At 45.0% G+C, this 14,565-nt stretch overlaps 1 long non-coding RNA gene across 1 annotated transcript in view; it reads left to right on the top strand.

Annotated features, from left to right (window-relative positions):
* The window catches only part of LOC126266659 (uncharacterized), a 77,628-nt gene extending 75,351 nt beyond the window's left edge, over positions 1–2,277 (top strand). Inside the window, exon 4 of the long non-coding RNA XR_007548904.1 lies at positions 2,182–2,277. This is a non-coding gene — a long non-coding RNA (uncharacterized LOC126266659). The remainder of the gene's footprint in view (positions 1–2,181) is intronic.
* Positions 2,278–14,565: the final 12,288 nt, after the last annotated feature.

Below are 14,565 nucleotides of genomic sequence, written 5' to 3'. Positions count from 1 at the left end.
TAGTCAGGTTTTATGGCTTCGGCACCATGTTTCCCTGTTTGTATCATTGTTGAGTCGTTTTGCAGTTCCACCTCGCCCTGCAGTTCCTTCCTCATGGAGTCCTCTACGTGTTGTTTCCATTATGACACGATTCACAAGTATGACATTCAGTTATGCAGTGAGTTTTGCTTCTGTCGCTCTTATATTTTCCGTCACAACCCTCGGCAATGACATTCTATCACGATCACTCGATACACAGTTTCGTCCGCATTTTGACTTACCGTACAGTGTTTTTCCGTTTTTGCTGTAAGCGTCAGAAGTCTTCGATATGGTGCCACTTTAAAAATCAAACACTTCGGATCCTTGATTAGAGAAGCACAGACAATAACAGCAACAATAATTTGTCCACATTGGAATCGACTCAGCACCAACAAAATGCACTACAACTACATTGAACACTTTTGTGCTCACGACAGACACTTACAACGCATTGAAGACATTGCACAGGTGCCGTTCGTGGTTAAATACAACACCTCAACCTCGGTCTTGCTAGTCAGCTGTTTAGGATATGGAAAGTTAGTTTTATGCGATATTCTGAGCACAAGTTACATCCAGGTGCGGGCCGGAAAGCAGTGGGTCATGCATACCAGCAGTTGCGAAGGCAAGTAGAGGCCACAGGGGCATAGAACTGAGGGGGAAGGCACATTCAGCAGTTTGGATGTCGCAAGTCGCAGGCAGAAAGGTCACTGGCGAACATAAGTGTTATGCATACATGACACTGGAGCCGGCCGGAGTGGCCGTGCGGTTCTGGGCGCTACAGTCTGGAACCGAGCGACCACTACGGTCGCAGGTTCGAATCCTGCCTCGGGCATGGATGTGTGTGATGTCCTTAGGTTAGTTAGGTTTAATCAGTTCAAAGTTCTAGGCGACTGATGACCTCAGACGTTAAGTCGCATAGTGCTCAGAGCCATTTGAATCATGACATTGGAGGACAGTGTGGAGGGTAAAAATCGTAGAGGGAGACCAAGAGATGAATACACTAAGCAGATTCAGAAGGACGTAGGTTGCAGTAAGTACTGGGAGATGAAGAAGCTTGCACAGGATAGAGTAGCATGGAGTGCTGCATCAAACCAGTCTCAAGACTGAAGACCAGAGCAGTAACAACAACAACAACAACATACATGACGTGAAGCGGTGCGCTTGGCAAAACAGAGGCACACAGCCGAGTAGGTGCCGTATTCTAACTCCTACACGGCGAGGCATGTCACACCACCGGCTACAAGCAGCAACAGATGGCACGCCAGTCCACGGCGCGTCGTTAGTTCGACCCTCTGAGGCCGACGCGGGGTTCGCAGCCAGCCAGCGGCGGGATACTCTTCGGCTCGCTACGGCGGGCAGTCGTCTCGGCTCCTGACACACGCCGGGGACATCCCGAGGCGAGGGCCGCAGATTCGGACGCCGGATCGTGGGCGCTTGTCGCCGCGATCTTCACCTACGCCAGCGAGGAAGGACGCAGCAGCGGGAAGGGCCTACAGATTCCAGCGGAGCAGCGCTGAGACAATGAGGACGGTGGCCGCTGAGTCAAATGGTTCAAATGGCTCTGAGCACTATGGGACATAACTTCTGAGGTCATCAGTCGCCTACATCTTAGAACTACTTAAACCTAACTAACCTAAGAACATCACACACATCCATGCCCAAGGCACGATTCGAACGTGCGACCGTAGCGGTCGTGCGGTTCCAGACTGTAGCGTCTAGAGCCGCTCGGCCACTTCGCCGCTGAGTCTGCTGCTGGTGCAGCCATGGCAGCATCGGAACTCAACGGGCCGTACAAGGCCGGCTCGACACAGCACTGCATTATTGGGCTGCTGGGGTACTTCCTCATCAATGCAGGACCCTGTGACGCAGAGAGGAACGAGGCCACTGTAGCTAAAAACCAATAAATCACTTCGAAAGTTCTAGTCGAATTTTAATACGGCACCTACTGGCATCCATCCACTACATTTGGTGTCTTCCTGCTACTTTTGGTTATCCTGATACATTCGGTGGTGGAAGTTGCCACTACACTAGCATCTCCGTTCATATTCAACCAAGCATTTCTCGCAGTGTTTCTACATTTTTACCCAACCCCTGTACGTGCAGAGAGGTGTCGTTTTAACAAGCTCTGTGGTTGCTGCAGGTTAAACGGTGGCCTGTTCGCAGGGTGCAGAACGCGTCGGTGCTGTCGGTGTTGGCGGGCACGGCGACACTGAGTGGCGGCGGCCAGTGGCGCGTGGTGCGGCGAGCCGTCGGGCACGAGCAGTACGACCTCATGGCGGACTCCTCGCGTGACGTGCCGCCCCTCAACGACGTCGGCCTGTTGCTGGTGAGTGGACCACCTGTCGTCCAGGCCGTCAGGCGCCACGACGATATTTTTTAAAATATCGAGAACCCGGTGTATCGGTACTAAAGAACTTGGTTATCGGTCCTCAGTACACCGAGAATAGTATCGATGTATCGACATAGAGGGGGAAAAGTATGTACATCTACATATACAGGGCGAGTCACCTAACGTTACCGCTGGATATATTTCGTAAACCACATCAAATACTGACGAATCGATTCCACAGACCGAACGTGAGGAGAGGGGCTAGTGTAATTGGTTAATACAAACCATAAAAAAATGCACGGAAGTATGATTTTTAACACAAACCTACGTTTTTGTCAAGTGGAACCCCGTTAGTTTTGTTAGCACATCTGAACATATAAACAAATACGTAATCAGTACCGTTTGTTGCATTGTAAAATGTTAATTACATCCGGAGATATTGTAACCTAAAGTTGACGCTTGAGTACCACTCCTCCACTGTTCGATCGTGTGTATCGGAGAGCACCGAATTCCGTAGGGATCCAAAGGGAACGGTGATGGACCTTAGGTACAGAAGAGACTGGAACAGCCCATTACGTCCACATGCTAACACCTTTTTATTGGTCTTTTTCACTGACGCACATGTACATCACCATGAGGGGTGAGGTACACGTACACACGTGTTTTCCGTTTTCAATTACAGAGTGGAATAGAGTGTGTCCCGACATGTCAGGCCAATAGATGTTCAATGTGGTGGCCATCATTTGCTGCACACAATTGAAATCTCTGGCGTAATGAATGTCGTACACGCCCCAGTACACATGGTGTCATGTCGCCGCAGGCTGCCACAATACGTTGTCTCATATCCTCTGGGGTTGTAAGCACATCACGGTACATGCTCCTTTAACGTACCCCACAGAAAGAAGTCCAGAGGTGTAAGATCAGGAGAACGGGCTGGCCAATTTATGCGACCTCCACATCCTATGAAACGCCCGTGGAACATCCTGTCAAGGGTCAGCCTAGTGTTAATTGCGGAATGTGCAGGTGCACCATCATGCTGATACCACATACGTCGACGCGTTTCCAGTGGGACATTTTCGAGCAACGTTGGCAGATCATTCTGTAGAAACGCGATGTATGTTGCAGCTGTTTGGGCCCCTGCAATGAAGTGAGGACCAATGAGGTGGTCGCCAATGATTCCGCACCATACATTTAGAGTCCACGGTCGCTGTCGCTCTACCTGTCTGAGCCAGCGAGGATTGTCCACGGACCAGTAATGCATGTTCCGTAGATTCACTGCCCCGTGGTTTGTGAAACCCGCTTCATCGGTAAACAGGTAGAACTGCAAAGCATTCTTTGTTAGTGCCCATTGACAGAATTGCACTCGATGATTAAAGTCATCACCATGTAATTACTGATGTAGCGACACAGGAAACGGGTGAAAGCGGTGACGATGCAGTAGGCGCATGACACTACTTTGACTCAGTCCACCGGCTCTCGCAATGTCCCGTGTACTCATGTGTAGGTTCATGGCAACAGCAGCTAACACATCAACTGCACCCGCTTCTCCTGTGACGGGCCTGTTACGGACCCGTTTGCGTGCTACGACCATACCTGCTGCATACAGTTGGCGGTAGATGTTTTGCAATGTGCGGCACGTTGGATGCTCTCTGTCCGGGTACCGTTCTGCATACACCCTGCAGGCTTCAGCTGCATTTCGTCGACACTCGCCATAGATGAGTATCATCTCCACCTTTTCAGAGTTCGAATACACCATGGTCGCAGTTCCTACAACACTACACTATCACAGACGTCTGGTAACACGGTTTACTACAGTTGGTCTGCGTGCAGAGACGAATGCAGAATAACAATAGCAGCAAGAGCTACAAGCAGACACTGCGACAGCTAGACCAAACCACAACAGTGCACTACAGCCACACTCGTAAACACGGTCGTCATCGTAAACATGTCTCTGCAGATGCTGCTCGCCGACCGTGGCCCGTGTTTGTTACAACACGCAACTGAACATCGGAGGTTTCAAGCGTTAACTTTAGTTAACAATATCTCCGGATGTCATTAACATTTTACAATGCAACAAACGGCACTGATTACGTATTTGTTTATATGTTCAGATGTGCTAACAAAACTAACGTGGTTCCATTTTTAAAAAAAAAACGTAGGTTTGTGTTAAATAACATACTTCCGTGCATTTTTTTATGGTTTGTATTAAAGAATTACACTAGCCCCTCTCCTCACGTTCGGCCTGTGGAATCGGTTCGTCAGTATTTGATGTGGTTTACGAAATATATCCAGCGGTAACGTTAGGTGCCTCACCCTGTATACTCCGCTAGCCACCAAGCGGTGTGTGGCGGAGGGCACAATTCGTGCCAAAGTCATATTTGCCCCCCCCCCCCCCCCCCCCTCTGTTCCACTCGCGGATCGCGCAAGGGAAAAACTACTGTCTGAACGCCTCAGTAAGAGCTCTTATTTCCCTTATTTTTGAATGATGATCATTACGCGACTTGAAAGTTGGTGGTAATAATATATGCTCTACATCCTCGGTGAAGATTGGATTTCGAAATTTTGTGAGCAGCCCCTTCTGTTTAAAGCGTCGTCTATCTGCAAGTGTGTCCCACTTCAAACTTTCTATGAGATTTGTAAGGCTCTCGCGATGGCTAACTGTACCAGTCACGAATCTTGCCGCTCTTCTTTGGACCTTGTCAGTCTCTTGAATCAGACCCAACTGGCAAGGGTTCCATACAAACGAACAGTACTCCAAGAATGGACGAACAAACGTATTGTAAGCTATTTCTTTTTGTTGAAGGACGGCATCGCTTCAGGATTCTACCAATAAACCGCAATCTAGAGTTCGCCTTACCCATTACTTGTGCAATCTGATCATTTCATTTGAGATCATTTTGAATAGTCACACCCAGATACCTGACTGATGTTATCGCTTCCAAAGACTGATCATTTATTTTGCAATCAAAAATTAATAGGGATTTTCGCCTTGTTATCCGCAGTAGATTACACTTACTAATATTGGGAAATAACTGTCAGTCATTACACCACGCATTTATTTTCTGCAGATCCTCATTGATTTATTCACAACTTTCGTGTGATACTACTTTCCTGTAGACTACAGCATCATCGGCAAACAGTCTAAGGCCGCCGTCAATACCATCAACCAGATCGTTTATGTAAATCGTAAAAGGCAGAGCACCTATTACGCTGCCCTGGGGCACACCTGAAATTACGCTTGTTTCTGTTGAAGTCACTCCGTTCAGGACGACATACTGCTCCCTGTCTGTTAGAAAACTCTCTATCCAACCTCACATGTCATCAGATAGACCGTAAGCGCGCACTTCTTGTAACAAGCGTCAGTGCGAAACTGCGTCGAACGCCCTTCGAAAGTCGAGAAATGTGGCATCAACCTGGGAGCCGGTATCTAGAGCCTGTTGTATATCATGCACAAAGAGGGCTAGCTGTGTCTCGCATGACCGCTGTTTCCTAAAACCGTGCTGGTTTCTGCAGATGAGCTTCTCCGAGTCTAGAAAGGTCATTATGTCTGAACACAAAATATGTTCCGTGATTCTACAACAAATTGATGTCAGTGAAATTGGCCGGTAATTATGTGCATCCGATTTTTCTACCCTTTTTATAGATTGGTACGACCTGGGCCTTCTTCCAGTCCCGTGGAACCTTCCGCCGTTCCAAAGATCTCTGATAGATGACTGAAAGAATGGTGCTATATTTGTAGCATAGTCAACATAAAATCTTATGGGGATACCGTCTGGGCCAGATGCCTTTCTAGCGTCTAAGGATCTTAACTGTCTTACAATCCCAGATACACTGAACACTATGTCAGCCATCCTTTAGTTTGTTCGATAATTGAAAGGGGGAATGGTGCTGCAGTCCTCTATCGTAAACGAATTTTGAAAGCTACGTTTAGAAATTCGGCCTTCAGTTTATCATCATCAGTTACATTACCCATACTGTCCGCAAGAGAAGGTTTGAATTATTTGTAGCATTCATAGATTTTATGTACGACCAAAATGTTTTGGGATTATTTTTAGAATCTGGAGATGAAATATTGCTTTCAAATTCATTAAAAGAGTCTCTCATTGTCCTTCTGACAGCTGATTTCATTTCGCATAATTTCTGTTTGCCAGCGGGGCAGTGACTACGTTTGAAACGACTGTGCAAAATTCTCTGCTTTCTCAGCAGCTTCCTAATATGGTTGTTGTACCAAGGTGGATCCTTTCCATCCCCTATACCGTAATTCAACAAGCAAGTAGTATGCCTGTCCCACTTAGAAAAATAATTGAAAGGAAAACATTGCACTTTCACGCTTGGCGATAACCAATGGTAACTGCATGTAAATGGTACAATAAAAGGCGTCTGGTGGGTCCATCTTCGGGTTTGTCGGACAGATGACAAAATGGTAGATATCGAAATAGATGACAGAGGGATAGAAAAACAATTAAAATTGCTCAAAAGAGGAAAGGACGCTGGACCTGATGGCATACCAGTTCGATTTTACACAGAGTAAGCTAAGGAACTTGCCCCCCTCTTGCAGCGGTGTATCGTAGGTCTCTAGAAGACCACAGCGTTCCAAAAGATGGAAAGTCATCCCCGTTTTCAAGAAGGGACGTCGAACAGATGTGCAGAACTATAGACCTGTGTCTCTAACATCATTCAGTTGTAGAATTTTGGAACACGTATTATGTTCGAGTATAATGACTTTTCTGGACACTTGAAATCTACTCTGTAGGAATCAGCATGGGTTTCGAAAAACACGATCGTGTGAAACCCAGCTCGCGCTATTCGTCCACGAGACTCAGAGAACCATAGACACGGATTTCCACGTAGATGCAATGTTTCTTGACTTCCGCAAGGCTTTTTATACGGTTCCCTACAGTCTTTTAATGAACAAAGTAAGAGCATATGGACTATCAGATCAATTGTGTGAGTGGATTGAAGAGTACCTAGATAACAGAACGCAGCATGTCATTCTCAATGGAGAGAAGTCTTCCGAAGTAAGCGTGATTTCAGGTGTGCCGCAGGGGAGAGTCGTAGGACCGTTGCTATTCACAATATACGTAAATGACCTTGTGGATAATATCAGAAGTTCACTGAGGCTTTTTGCGGATGATGCTGTAGTATATCGAGAGGTTGTAAGAATGGAAAATTGTACTGAAATGCGGGAGGATCTGCAACGAATTGACGCATGGTGCAGGGAATGCCAATTGAATCTCAATGTAGGCAAGTGTAATGTGGTTGGTTGGTTTCGGGAAAGGAGACCAGACAGCGAGGTCATCGGTCTCAAGTGTAATGTGCTGCGAATGCACAGAAAGAAAGATCCTTTATCATTTAACTACAATATAGCAGGTCAGCAACTGGAAGCAGTTAATTCTATACATTATCTGGGAGTAGGCATTAGGACTGATTTAAAATGGAATGATCATATAAAGTTGATCGTCGATAAAGCAGATGCTAGACTGAGATTCATTGGAAGAATCCTAAGGAAATGCAATCCGAAAACAAAGGAAGTAGGTTACAGTACACTTGTTCGCCCACATCTTTAATACTGCACACCCGTGTGGGATCTGTACCAGATAGGGTTGATGGAAGAGATAGAGAAGATACAACGGAGAGCAGCGCGCTTCGTTACAGGATCATTTAGTAAACGCGAAAGCATTACGGAGATGATAGATAAACTCTAGTGGAAGATTCTGCAAGAGAGACGCTCAGTAGCTCGGTACGGGCTTTTGTTGAAGTTTCTAGAACATATCTTCACTGAGGAGTGAAGCAGTATATTGCTCCCTCCTACGTATATCTCGCGAAGAGACCCTGAGGATAAAATCAGAGAGATTAGAGCCCACACAGAGGTATACCGACAATCTTTCTTTCCGCGAACAATATGAGACTGGAATAGAAGGGAGAGCCGATAGAGGTCTCAACGTACCGTCCGCCACACACCGTAGATGGCTTGCGGAGCATGGATGTAGATGTAGATTGAGTTTATCTGGAACACATCATGTCGACTTGCCTCTTTCTTTCTTCATTTCTCCAAACGCCAGCAGTCTAGCAGTTGCAGTGTCAAAATTGCTTGGTGAAGCTAAACGTTGCAGTTTCTGTTCGTAGTGCCGATTAAGTCAGCGATTCCTCTCACGCGTACCGCCCACCGCAAAGAGCAATCTTGTGATTTAGATTTTTGTTCATAATTTTCAGCAACTGTTTTTGAACAACGTCGATGTGAGGAAATAGCACACTAGTTGCGTTAATAATTGTTTTTTAACGCAACTGGTGTTCAGTTTCTCCACATCGGAAATGTTCTTACACCATTCACACCATCAGCCCACAGTACACTGTGTTCTTTTGTGCCACATATACTTACTCCACACAGTCAAAGATAAAGACTGCACGTGATCAGAGCCCAAAAAGTAATAAGACTCCTTTACAAAGTGAAAGTAAAATTACTGTCTACTACAGTTTCAAAAGAATAAATTCAGATATTTTCCGAAAATTGTGAAAAAAATACAATATAAAATAAAAATATCAGCACTCGATATTTCCGTTGTGATATAGATATATCGAGGGATAACTATCACATATATATCGGTACTTTTGAAGAGAATGTCGATACATCGGTATTTTAGCAACAGGGCTATCATGGGCTACACTAGCTCACAAACCGATTGACGCACAACAGGAAACTAATGTCTCTACGTCATTTTACGTGCTACACTGAGAGTATAGTCAGCAATTTGTTAGTACCATGTTACCGTTTGTGAGTCTCATGTTACGTTTACAGCTTTTGTAGACTTAGAGAAAGCTTTTGATTGTGCTGACTGGAATAGTCTCTTCGAAATTCTGAAGGCAGCAGGTGTAAAATACATGGAGCGTAAGAATATTTACAAAAAAAAAAAAAAAAAATGGTTCAATTGGCTCTGAGCACTGTGGGACTTAGCATCTGATGTCATCAGTCCCCTAGAACTTAGAACTACTTAAACCTAACTAACCTAAGGACATCACACACATCCATGCCCGAGGCAGGATTCGAACCTGCGACAGTAGCAGTCGCGCGGTTCCGGACTGAAGCGCCTAGAACCGCTCGGCCACCGCGGCCGGTGCATATTTACTACTTCTACAGTAACCATAGGCAGTTGTAAGAAGTCGAGGCATGAGGGGGAAGCAGAGCTTGAGAAGGAATTAACATAAGGTTGTGGCCTATCTCTGATGCTATTCAATCTGTAAATTTAACAGCCAGTAAAGGAAACCCCATAAAATTTGGAGTACGAATTAATGTCCACGGAGAACAAATAAAAACTTTTAGGTCGAACAGTCCACGGGTGTACTGCCGGTCCATAGTGTCGAACGGGCACAATATTTCGGCTATCAGACATGTCGCCACCGTCAGGTGCGCTGACGAACTGAGCTCCTGAGGGCGGGCGGTCGTCTTATATACCTTCCCCTCGCGAGGCGTTCTCTCCGCGGTCTGCGCTTCAGCGGTCGGTGAGACGCTGGCGTCGGTGTATGTGGGGGCGTCGGGGTAACTGCCTCGTCCACCCTAGTCACCCGTTCGTTTCCTTTGCTGAGCGTCTTTTTAATTAGACACAATGCTGGTTCCCAAACCCTGCTGAGGTTGTAGCCGCGATCTCGGTTGGTGAGTCCGTCCCTGGCACGAATTTCGATAGCCTCTCTAACGACGCTGTCCCAGTATTTAGATGTCTGTGCCAGGATGCTGGTATGTTGGTAGCCCATTTCGTGATTTTCGGACAAACAGTGCTTTGCGACGGCCGACTTGTTGGGGTACCCAAGTCGAGTGTGTCTCTGATGTTCTCGGCAACGATCTTCGATGGTGTGCACTGTCTGTCCATTATAAGTCTTCCCACATTGACACGGGATCTGGTATATGCCGGCCTTCCGCAAACCGAGATCGTCCTTGACACTTACCAATAATGCTCGCGTTTTATTTGGTGGGCGAAAGACAGTTACTACTCCGTGTTTCATCAATATTCGTCCTATTTTCCCCGACAGTGCGTTAGTATACGGTAAATAGGTAGTGGCTATCTTTTTCTCCGTGACTTCTTCCGTCTCCACACGGTGTACTGTAAAGGCGGGGCGGAGAGCGCGTCTGATCTGCCATTCCGAGTACCCGTTTTTCCGGAATACAGTTTTGAGGTGTTTCAGCTCTTGGGACAGACTCGCTGCGTCTCTGCGTCAATAATGGTGAGCGCCCTGTGCACCAGTGTTTTTAGCACCCCATTCCTCTGCGCAGGGTGGCAGCTATCCGCTTGCAAATACAGGTCGGTGTGCGTTTTCTTCCTGTACACCCCGTGGCCCAGGGTGCCATCCGCTCTTCTTTTGACCATGACGTCGAGGAGTGGTAATCTTCCTTCTGCTTCGGCCTCCGTAAAGAATTTGATGTTCGGATGTATGAAGTTCAGATGTGTAAGGAAGTCTAGGAGCTTGTCCCTTCCATGGGGCCAGGTCACGAACGTGTCATCCACACAACATAGAAAACAAGTAGGTTTCCATTTGGATGACGCCAAAGCTACCTCATCGAAGTACTCCAAATAGAAATTCGCGACCACAGGCAAGAGTGGGCTCCCCATTGCGACTGCTTCTGTTTGTTCCTGGTATTACCCATTAAAGAGAAAATACGTGAAGGTCAGAATGTGCTTGAAAAGATCGGTCGTCTTCTCGTCAAATTTCTGTGTAATAAGCCCAACTGACTCTCGAAGAGGCACCCTGGAGAATAATAAAAAAAAACCTCAAAACTCACCAGGATATCTCAGTCTTTCAGCTAGAAGCTGTCGAGACGTTTTACGAAATCCACAGAATTACGAACGCGATGAGGGCATTTACACATGAAAAACTTTGAGGATTGTCAATGACAATGTAACTATGTCAGACAGCAAAGAACTTAGCAGAGCAGTTGAACGGAATTGACAGTGTCTTTGAAAGGACAATATAAGATGAATTCGATACTGTAGGGCAGGCACGCATGTCCAAAGGAACTTTAAAGTGTAATTCGGAATAACACAGTGAAACATCGTATTTACCTCCCGACACGGGCAAACAACTTTAAAGTAAAATGTCCCCCCTGTACGGGATTATACATAACAGATGTACGAGTACAGAATGTGTAAGTAGGCTGTTTACGTTTTCTTATTGGTAACGCCACGTAGCGCTCGGAATGAAAAATCACTGGCTGTGCTGTGCGCAGTCTGTGTTTAGTTTGCATTGTTGTCTGCCATTGTAGTGTTGGGCAGCGGCAGCTGGATGCTAACAGCGCGTAGCGTTGCGCAGTTGGAGGTGAGCCGCCAGCAGTGGTGGACGTGGGGAGAGAGATGGCGGAGTTTTGAAATTTGTAAGAATTGGTGTCATGAACTGCTATATATATTATGACTAGTGAGGTAAATACATTGTTTGTTCTCTATTAAAATCTTTCATTTGCTAACTATGCCTGTCAGTAGTTAGTGCCTTCAGTAGTTTGAATCTTTTATTTAGCTGGCAGTAGTGGCGCTCGCTGTATTGCAGTAGCTTGAGTAACGAAGATTTTTGTGAGGTAAGTGATTTGTGAAACGTATAGGTTAATGCTAGTCAGGGCCATTCTTTCGTAGGGATTTTTGGAAGTCAGATTGCGTTGCGCTAAAGATATTGTGTGTCAGTTTAAGCACAGTCGTGTATAATAGTTCAAAGAGGACGTTTCACATAGACCAGTCTTGTATAATTTTTCTAAGGGGACGTTTCATATGTCGACCCTTAGCCGAGGATACCTCACTGGAATCTTCTGATTTTTTCCTTGTAGTTTGTGTAATTAATGTAGATTTTTTTTATTGATAGCGCGTAATCATAGAGGGAATTTCCTTTGTAGTTGTAGTCTTTCGTTGTTGTACAGTAAAACAGTTGTGGCATGCATGTAGATTTGCACCAAGTATTTCGCAGCTGCGCTTGCAATTAACTAGATATTATTTTCAGTGCTATGTTAATGTGTTCTCTTATTTTTGTTCTTCAAATTGTGTTTTTCTGTGTTGTCGTGTGAAAAATTGTGACAATAATGGCGTGTGAAAAACGTAATACTAGGCTCCAAAGTAAACTGAGAAATGACAGTGAAGACGAAAGCAGTGTGTTAGCGCCACCATGTAATGAATTAACTAATGTTCAAAGTAGTAATTTGGTAATAGTGCATAGGGAAATGGAGCGGGCTGCAAACAATGGTGTAGGAAGTGAAACAGTTAGTGAACAGGGAAGCATTATCGATCGATTGGTCGGCAACAGCTCGCGACAGGAATCTGATATGACAGGACACAATCTTGCAAATACTGTACATTCAGGTTTTGCGTCCTCACCATTTTCTCAAATAAGTCGAGACACATTTTCTGCTTGTCAAACTGTGAATCTTGCCGGTGCAAATGCACTGCCGAAAAGCATAGAGGATCAGATTCCAGACCTAATACATTATTATTGCAATTAATGCAACAAATGAAACAAAACCAGAGACAAACACAGCAACAGTTAGACACAACGGAACAAAATCAGAGACAAACACAACAAAAGCTTCAAAAGTTAGACACAATGGAACAAAATCAGAGACAAACACAGCAACAGTTGGACACAATGGAACATAATCTTTGGAAGTTAGACACCACACTTGAACAAACACGTGAAGATTTAGCTACTGAGTTACATAACATTGAATCGAAATGTCAAAAAATCTGTAATGACGTAAGAACACAAATATGTGAGCATTTTCAACCTATTTTTTCGCGGCATGAAAACTCATTACAGAATCACGAAGCAGCCATAAAAGAATTGCAAACTGTTGTTCGTGAAAATCACGACACCTTGCAAGCTAAAATGGACTCAGTTGCATCCACCGATTCGGTTACGCAACTTGCAAGAACTCAGGAAAACTTAAAGGACACAGTAGATTCGATTTCAACACTAATGGACACTCTAAAACTTGGTTCAGAAAAACACACTGAAGAAATGTGTTCACTGTCGGAGAAAGTAGCCGAACTTTCGGATCAGTTCACTAATTTATCTACGAAGGTCGATGATAATTTGAATGACACAAAACCGGTAGTCTTTAATGACACAGAAGAGTGCGAACAAATTAGGAAATTCAAACAAAGTCTGAATCAAATTAGTACGCAACACCAAAGAGAAATCCGGGAACTACAAGATCAGCTGACACAGGTAATACAACAATTACGTATTTCAGAGGACACTCGCGCTCCAATACGGGAAGAGGGACATAGAAATACGGAACAGCCACAAAATAATAACACAGGGCACTTCGGAAATTATGAAAGAAATTGGCAAGGTCCACCGAATTCTGAGATGGAACCGCCGACACGACGTAACAATGACCGATATGCTACCCGCCGAGACGATGATTTTGACTATAAGCTGTTCATTACTACACGTAAATTCAAAACATTTAAGAATTCTGGCAACGACATTCATCCACAATCGTGGCTCCATCAATTCTCTCATTGTTTTCCTCCCAACTGGTCACTAGAGCACAGATTAGAATTTATGTGTGGCTACTTAGAGAATGAACCAGCTGTAAGAATGCGATCGGTCATTCACGATTGCCACAGTGAAGGAGAATTTTACCATGCCTTCCTCTCAGCATATTGGTCCCAAGCCACACAAGACCGAGTAAAACATGGCATCATGATGATGAAACATTTCGAACAATCTGAATTTTCCAGTCTTGTGATATATTTTGAAGACATGTTGCACAAGAATCAGTACCTGTCAAACCCATACAGCCCGTCAGAACTCATCCGCATTTGCTTAATCAAATTGCCTGAACATTTACGGCATATTATTTTGGCAGGACGTTGCAAAGACGACATTGAAGCTTTTCAGGGACTCTTAGAAGAAGTAGAAATTGAACTGACAATCACGGAACGCGAGAACAGGAACACAACAAATGCAGGTCACATCCGCGCAATTCCGCGATGAAAGAAACAATAACTGGACACGACAAGGCTATTCTCACAATACAAATCGTGACCAAAACAGACACCACCCGTATGACAACCATTGGCACAGTAGTAAGAGTTGCAGAGAAAGATCGCATTTCCGTAGTGATGAATATAATAGAGACAATCATAGAAACAGACAATATGGGAACCAAAATAATTACTATCAAGGGAGACAGAATAACTTTAGACGCAACGGTCCAGCGCGCAGTTACGATTCAGAGAGAAATT

This window comes from Schistocerca gregaria, chromosome 4, assembly GCF_023897955.1.
Source record: "Schistocerca gregaria isolate iqSchGreg1 chromosome 4, iqSchGreg1.2, whole genome shotgun sequence".
NCBI classification, from domain to species: domain Eukaryota; kingdom Metazoa; phylum Arthropoda; class Insecta; order Orthoptera; family Acrididae; genus Schistocerca; species Schistocerca gregaria.
This window is presented reverse-complemented; position numbering and strand designations above follow the sequence as displayed.